Source organism: Mastomys coucha, unplaced genomic scaffold (assembly GCF_008632895.1).
Source record: "Mastomys coucha isolate ucsf_1 unplaced genomic scaffold, UCSF_Mcou_1 pScaffold23, whole genome shotgun sequence".
Taxonomy (NCBI): Eukaryota; Metazoa; Chordata; class Mammalia; order Rodentia; family Muridae; genus Mastomys; species Mastomys coucha.
In genome coordinates, this window is record NW_022196906.1 from 96,329,973 (window position 1) to 96,337,393 (window position 7,421).

Genomic DNA, 7,421 nt, shown 5'->3' on the forward strand with positions numbered 1-7,421 from the left:
TTTTGTAATCTGGTTTTTCAAGACAATGTTTCTTTGTGTAGCCTTGGTTATCCTAGAACTAGCTCTGTAGACCAGGCCTGTCTTGAATTCACAGATCCACCTGCTTCTGCCTCTATCTCCTGAGTGCAGGGATTGAAGAAGTTTGCCACCACATGTAGCTAAATTTTTTTAATAGTATGCAAATGATGAGTTACCCCAGCCCCATATTGAGTACTTAAGAAGGCGCTCAATATGGGGCTGCGGTGATTATTTAGTGGGTGCAATGCTTGCTAAGGTCGTGAGCTGGGATCCCCAGTCCTCTCACAAGAACTGAGTATAGAAGCACGTACATCTGCAGTCACAGCACTTAGGACAGAGACAGGTGGACCCCAGGGCTCCAGCACCAATATGGTGCGTCACAACGGTCTGTCACTACAGTTCCAGGGCAACAGGCACCCTCTCCTGTTCCCCAAGAGTACCAGATATGCATGCACTACACATAAACCTACATACCTACATACATATACACATACATACAAGTGCAACAACAATACATAAAACATAAATAAAGCCGGGCATGGTGGCGCACGCTTTTAATCCCAGCACTTGGGAGGCAGAGGCAGGTGGATTTCTGAGTTCAAGGCCAGCCTGGTCTACAGAGTGAGTTCCAGGACAGCCGGGGCTACACAGAGAAACCCTGTCTCGAAAAACCAGAAAAAAAAAAAAAAAACCAACCCCTCCCCCCCAACATAAATAAATAAATATTTCAGAAGAGAAAGAGTGTTTTCATGCTGGGTGTGTGCCTTTGGTCCCAATACTCAGGAAGCAGAGTGAGATCCTATCTCAAACAAGCAAACAAAAACAACAAAAACAAAACAAAACGAAAAACAAACCCTCCCTCTCTATCGAATATAGTTATATAACTCTACGCAATTGCCAAAGTTCATCAAACCCTACACTAAAATGGTCAGATCTCATTATTTTCTATTATTATATGTTTTATATTAAATTCTATCATGTTACAAATGCAGCTTTGACACTGTCCAAGTGTCACACTAATAATTTGTCTGGCCTCACTCCACCTCTCCTCTCCTCCTCTGTTACCTCTCCTCGCCTCTGACCTTCCAGGGACAAGCCCCTCTCTACTTCCCCCAGATCAATGTCTCTGTTGAAGGTCCGGACTCCAAGTTGCTTCCAATGCCATTCACTTTGAATATAGTCTGGGTTTGAGAGAAAAGCTGCCTGTCTTGGTCGGGGTTTCTATTCCTGCACAAAACATCATGACCAAGAAGCAAGCTGGGGAGGAAAGGGTTTGTTCAGCTTACACTTCTTGCTGTTCATCACCAAAGGAAGTCAGGACAGGAACTCACAGAGAACAGGAACCTGGAGGCAGGAGCTGATGCAGAGGCCAAGGAGGGGTGCTGCTTACTGACTTGCTTCCCCTGGCTTGCTCAGTTTGCTTTCTTATAGAACCCAGGACCACCAGCCCAGGGATGGCACCACCCACAATGGGCTGGGCCCTCCCACCCTTGATCACATCGCTAATTAAGAAAATGCCTTACAGCTGGATCTCATGGAGTCATTTCCTCAAGGGAAGCTCCTTTCTCAGTGATAACTCCGGCTGTGTCACGTTGACACACAAAGCCAGCCAGTACACTGCCAAAGGGCTGGGGAGCTGTGTCCCGTCATGTCTTCTGCACAGAATTAGCCAAGGCCCAGACTTCATGTGGACATCACCATTCACTGACCTTCTCTGGAAACATCTTGAATTCTCTACTAAAATGATACATTTATTTGTTTGTTTGTTGTTTGTTTTTTGAAACCAGGCTTCTCTGTGTAGTTCTGGCTGTCGTGGAACTTAATCTGTAGACCAGGCTGGCCTCAAACTCAGAACCTCCCGAATGCTGGGATTAAAGGTCTGTGCCACCACTGCCCAGCAATGGTAACTTCTTTACTCCAATTCGTCTCCTCCCTAATTTCTTTTTAAACTGAGTCTCCTTTCTTCCCACATATTCTCACACATGTGGCTTCCTTCCTGCGGGGACTTGCAGTCTCTTCACTCAGAAGAGTGTTTCTCAGAAACTGTTTCTCTGAGTCTGTCAGGAAGGCGTGCTAACTGTGGAGTCTCCCTGGCATATCCCACCAGAACCCACACAACAAACCGGGAGAAACTCTGTACAAAGACAGGCCTTATCTTGTCTCCCAAGAGACTCCAGCCCCAGCCCAGCCTGGCTAAACAACAGAACTCTTCCTCAGAGGTTGAAAGGGGCTCAGCCCTCAGGAGCTGGCCACAGCCTGAGGGACACAAAGGCCTCTTCACACATGTGCTCCAAGTATCCAAGAGGGTCCGCTTGCTCCTGTGTTTTATTGAAGAGAAAAGATATTTGCAGGCAGTGTCAGGAGCTCCCTGAGTGGCAGGTTCAGCCCTGGGTTTCTAAAATTTCAGACCTGATAGACTCTTTCTTTCCAAGGGTTATAGCTTGGGCCTCAGAATTCTGGAGGCTCCGAGTGGGTAGCAGACCTCTGTGGTTCTGTGTGACTCTACAGAAGTGCATCATTCCCAAGCCTGTCCTTGGCAGACCGATGGGAACCAGTTCACACATGGAAAGCAAGCTCTGAGGTGGCAGAACCAGCCCAACCACTCTGAGCTTGCCAGCTTTCTGTCCTGACAAGGCCTGGACTGTGCTTAGCACAGTGGGCAAAACCAGAAGGAGGCTGCCTGGGAGGACTGAACGGAGCAGCGCCTCCACGCAAGGCAGAGAACAGGAGAAAGAAAACACTCCCTTCAGCCCTAGAAGGCCTAAAAGCCTATCCCGGACAAGAACATCCTGGAAAGCAGGAAGCGGAGAAAAGAGGCTCCCACTTTCCACTGTTGGGTGTCCCCGGGGAGGACGAGGCCCTAACTCAGCAAAGCCTCAGGCGATCTCAGGAAATGGAGGCGCCTGGTGCTAGGAAGGGGGAAGGGGTGAAAGGAGGCTGCCAACAGGAAGGCTGATCAAGCTCTCCAGGGTGCCTCCTTCCGGTGTAAAGAGGCAGACAGACATCTCAGCCACGTGACTCCAGAGACACTGTGGTGCTGAGGGCTGCCCAGCATGCCCCACTCCTGCTTCCGCTTTCTCCCGACTTGCTTCCACATCAGTCAGCCTAGCTCCACCATCTATCAGCTCAGTTTCCAGAAGATTCGAAGCTCACTCCCTTCACCACGGTCGGATAAGAAATGGCCTACAAGTTCTCACTATCCCCGAAACACAGCCACGGCCTTATTCTGTTTTGGGTTTTGTTTTTGTTTTTTTTTTTTTTCCCCTGAGAGACTCATTACTATTGCTCTGACACGAGGCTTCCATTACTGCTAAAGCCATCATGCTTTTGTGTGTACATGCACTCGCGAGCGTGTGTGTGTGTGTGTGTGTGTGTGTGTGTGTGTGTGTGTGTGGTCAATGAACCCCTAAGATACACTTGTCTCCCAGCCTCTAGTTGCCTCTTCAGGCTTTTAAATGGGTGCTGGGATTGTGAACTCAAGCAATAATGCTTTTGTGTGGAGACTTTACCTCCTAAGCCATCTCCCAGGCCCTAAATGCCTCCCTCTTAAAGAGGACCGGGCAGCCAAGAATCATATTTGAGGGAAACTGTAACCATGAAAGAGAGAGAGCCAAACCAACAGAAACAAGTGAACTCCAAGGAGACCCAGGCAACGTGGAGGCCAGGCAGAATGAAGAATTTCTACTAGACTTTCGACTCCCAGAGGACTAAAGATGAGTTACAAAACAAGAAGACAATGTTAGAAAAAGGGGACCGAACGAGAACTGTTCTAAAAGTTTAAAGTGATGGCAAAGTGTAAAAAAAGGTTGAAGTAAAAGAGAGAAAACATCTAAGAAAAGAAAGATACCAGGTTAGGAAAAAAAGACAAGTTAGACAATCGCTTTTTGGAAGTTTTGACATCCAAATTACTGAACTCCCCGAAGACAAAAGGAAGCAACACAACCAGCCATGTGTGGCGGCTTGTACTATATCAACCCTATAATCCTATCACTAGGGAGGCAGAGGCAGGAGGATCTCTGAGTTCAAAGCCAGCCTGGTCTGCATACTGAGTTTCAGACCAGCTAAGAGCCACATAGCGAGACCCTACCAAAGAAAGAAAGAAAGAAAGAAAGAAAGAAAGGAAGAAAGAAAGAAAGAAAGAGAGAGAAAGAAAGAGAGAAAGAAGGAAAGATGGACAGAGGGAGGAAGGAAGGAAGGAAGGAAAGAAGGAAGGGGAGGAGGAGGAAGAAGAAGAGAAGAAACCTGTATGAGACAATCTCAAGGAGCTTAGGGTCATGAAGTACCAGATGAAAGGGACAGACCATTTAAGGACCACAGCAGAGGATGAAAGCACCGGAAGCCATGCCGTACATACTCCAGAGCACCAGACGTGTAGAGAAACCCCCAAAAGCTTCAGTGAAGGAGAGACCGTTTTCCGCACAGAGGTCTGCAGCCAGGATCATGTTTTTCCTGTGGGCAGCAATGGGAGGAAGACAGTGAAGTATTCCTTCTCAGTACAGGGAGAAGATGATTTCCAACCTAGATTTCTATACCCAGCCAAGCCTCAGTTGGGGCAACTGTGTGAAGATAGAGTAAAGATATCTTGGGGACAGGAGAGGTGGCTCAGCAATTCAGAGCACTTGCTGAACTTGAACAGAGGAACTGAATTCAGTTGCCACCACATACATGAAGAAGCTAACAATCTGCCTGAATCAGCTCCAGGGGATCCAATGCCCCTTTGTGCCTCTACAAGCACACACACACACACACACACACACACACACACACACACACACACGTATACTTATTTATTTTATATGTATGGTTGTCATGGTTTGAGTAAGAATGGCCCCCACGGACATGCATTTGAAGGCTTAGGGAGTAGCATTAGAAGGTATGGCCTTGTTGGAGGTCGTGTGTCACTGGGGGTTAGGCTTTGGGTTTAATTTAGTTTAGTTTAGTTTTTTTGAGACAGTGTTTTTCTGTGTAGTCCAGGCTGTCCTGGAACTCATTCTATACACCAGGCTGTCCTGGAACTCACAGAGATCTGTCTGTCTCTGCCTCCTGAGTGCTGGGATTAAAGGCAGGCACCTACTCTGCCGTCATGACTACTCAGCTGGCTTTGAGGTTTCAAATACCCAAGCCAGGTCCGGTGGCTCCCTCCTGCTGCCTGCAGATTCCCATGTAGAACTCTCAACTCTTTCTCCAGCATCATGACTGCCAGCATGCCTCCATGCTTCCCACTATGATGTTAATGGACTAACACCCTGAACCTGCAAGCCAGCCCCAATGAAATGTTTTTGTAAGAGTTGTCACAGTCATGGTGTCTCTTCACAGCAATAGAAATACTAAGACAGTGGTCTTGCCTATGTGTAAGTCTATATGAGAGCCTGGTCCCTGAAGAGGCCAGAAGAGGGCATCAGGTTTCCTGGAATTAGAGTTCCAGATGTTTATGAGCTGCCATGTGGGTGCTGCAAATAGAATCCCAGTCTTCATGAATAGGAGCCAAGTAACTTTAACTGCCAAGTAACCTTTCCAGTCACACGTCCTCCAATAAGGCCATACCTTCTAATGCTACTCCCTAAGCATTCAAATGTGTGTTGTGGGGGCCATTCTTATTCAAACCACGACAACCATACATATAAAATAAATAAAAAAAGTATGAGAGAGAGAGAGAGAGAGAGAGAGAGAGAGAGAGTCTGTTTAAAGGCCCTCTGAGTCAGGAATAGCTTCTTTAGAATTTGCTATCTGGGGGCTAGAGAGATGGTTCAGAGGTTAAGAGTACTGGCTGTTCTTCCGGAGGTCCTATGTTCAATTCCCAGCAACCACATGGTGGCTCACAACCATCTGTAATGAGATCTGACGCCCTCTTCTGCCATGTAGGCAGACATGCAAGCAGGACACTGTGTATATATAATAAATAAACAAACCTTTTAAATTTGTTATCTGCAAGTCCATTTTTAGGGTTCCTACAAGACAGCAAACCCAGAAAGATGAAGACAAAGAGTCCAAGAAACACAGGACCAAAGAGAAGTAAGTTAAGGGCAAACCCTGAAATAACAACGAAGGGGAAATCGCAAGAAGAATACTGTTGGCTGGAACCACTGTCTAGGGTCTCCAGGGAGTGTACCACCAAGACTGAGCAGCTTGACTTTGAAGTGGCAAGGCTTTGAAACCTCAAAACCTGCCTAGAGTGACATACTTCCTCCAGTAAGGCCACACCTCCTAAACATGCCCAAATAGCACCACCCAAACACTTAATCACAGGAGCCTCTGGGGTCCATCCACATTCAAACCACCAGGTGGAAATCCCTTTAGCTCACCCAGGGTCTCTCAGTGGGTGCCCAGGAAATGTTTGAACATATATATGAGATTTGTCACAGAAGAGATACCCGGAAGGGTGAACAGGTGAGTGGCTGTGTTTCTTAAGTGTCAACGCTCTTTGTGTTGAAGGCTGAGTTCCTTCTAAGACCACAGAAAACCCAGGAGAGGCTGAGAAGGGAGAAAAAGTCAAAAACAAAATTGAAGCTATTCATCTGTTTTGATCTGGGTGTCACACATTTTATCCTAGCACTCAGTACTGGGAGGCAGAAGCAGGTGGATCTCGGTAAGTTCCAAGGCCAGCTTGGTCTATGTAGTAAATTCCAGGCTGGCTGGAGCTACACAGTGAGAATGTCTTTAAAAAAAAAAGCTGCCGGGCGTGGTGGCACACACCTTTAATTCCAGCACTTGGGAGGCAGAGGCAGGCAGATTTCTGAGTTCGAGGCCAGCCTGGTCTACAGAGTGAGTTCCAGGACAGCCAGGGCTACACAGAGAAACCCTGTCTCGAAAAACAAACAAAAGAAAAAAAAAATCTGGGAGATGTCTATCCCTGAATGAAACCTTGTCCCAAACACTAATATGTCACCAATATCTCACCCCATCCAAGACCCACCCTCGGAGCACTTACCCCAACACCCCAACAGCTGAGATGCCCAACACTAGGGGGCACTCTTCCATTACAGTGGCCCTGTCCTCCTCCCTCCTCTGGGGAAAAGGGGGAGGAGCCCTTTCCTGTAAAGACTGAAAACCCAGAAACTCCCCATGTTGGATGCAGCTTCTTGTCACGACTAGAGAGTCTTTCCAGGCATCAATGGCTCATCCACTAAGTCAGCATTCACCCTTCTTAGTTTCACAGAAAAGGGAGGTGTCAGGGGCTAAATTAATCTTAGTTCACTGGCCTCAAGGTGGCAGCTCTGGAGTCTCTTCCCTATCCTCTGTGTGACTGCTGTCTAGAGAAGAATAAACTAAAGGGTATTCTTCTGCAGTTTCTTCTTATATGCCAACAACTCTTGGACATGTCTTCCATGCAGAACTAGGTTCGAGGTTGGTTTGGCCACATATGGACCCACACGGGGAAGGTAATGGAGCAGTGGGCAAAGTGT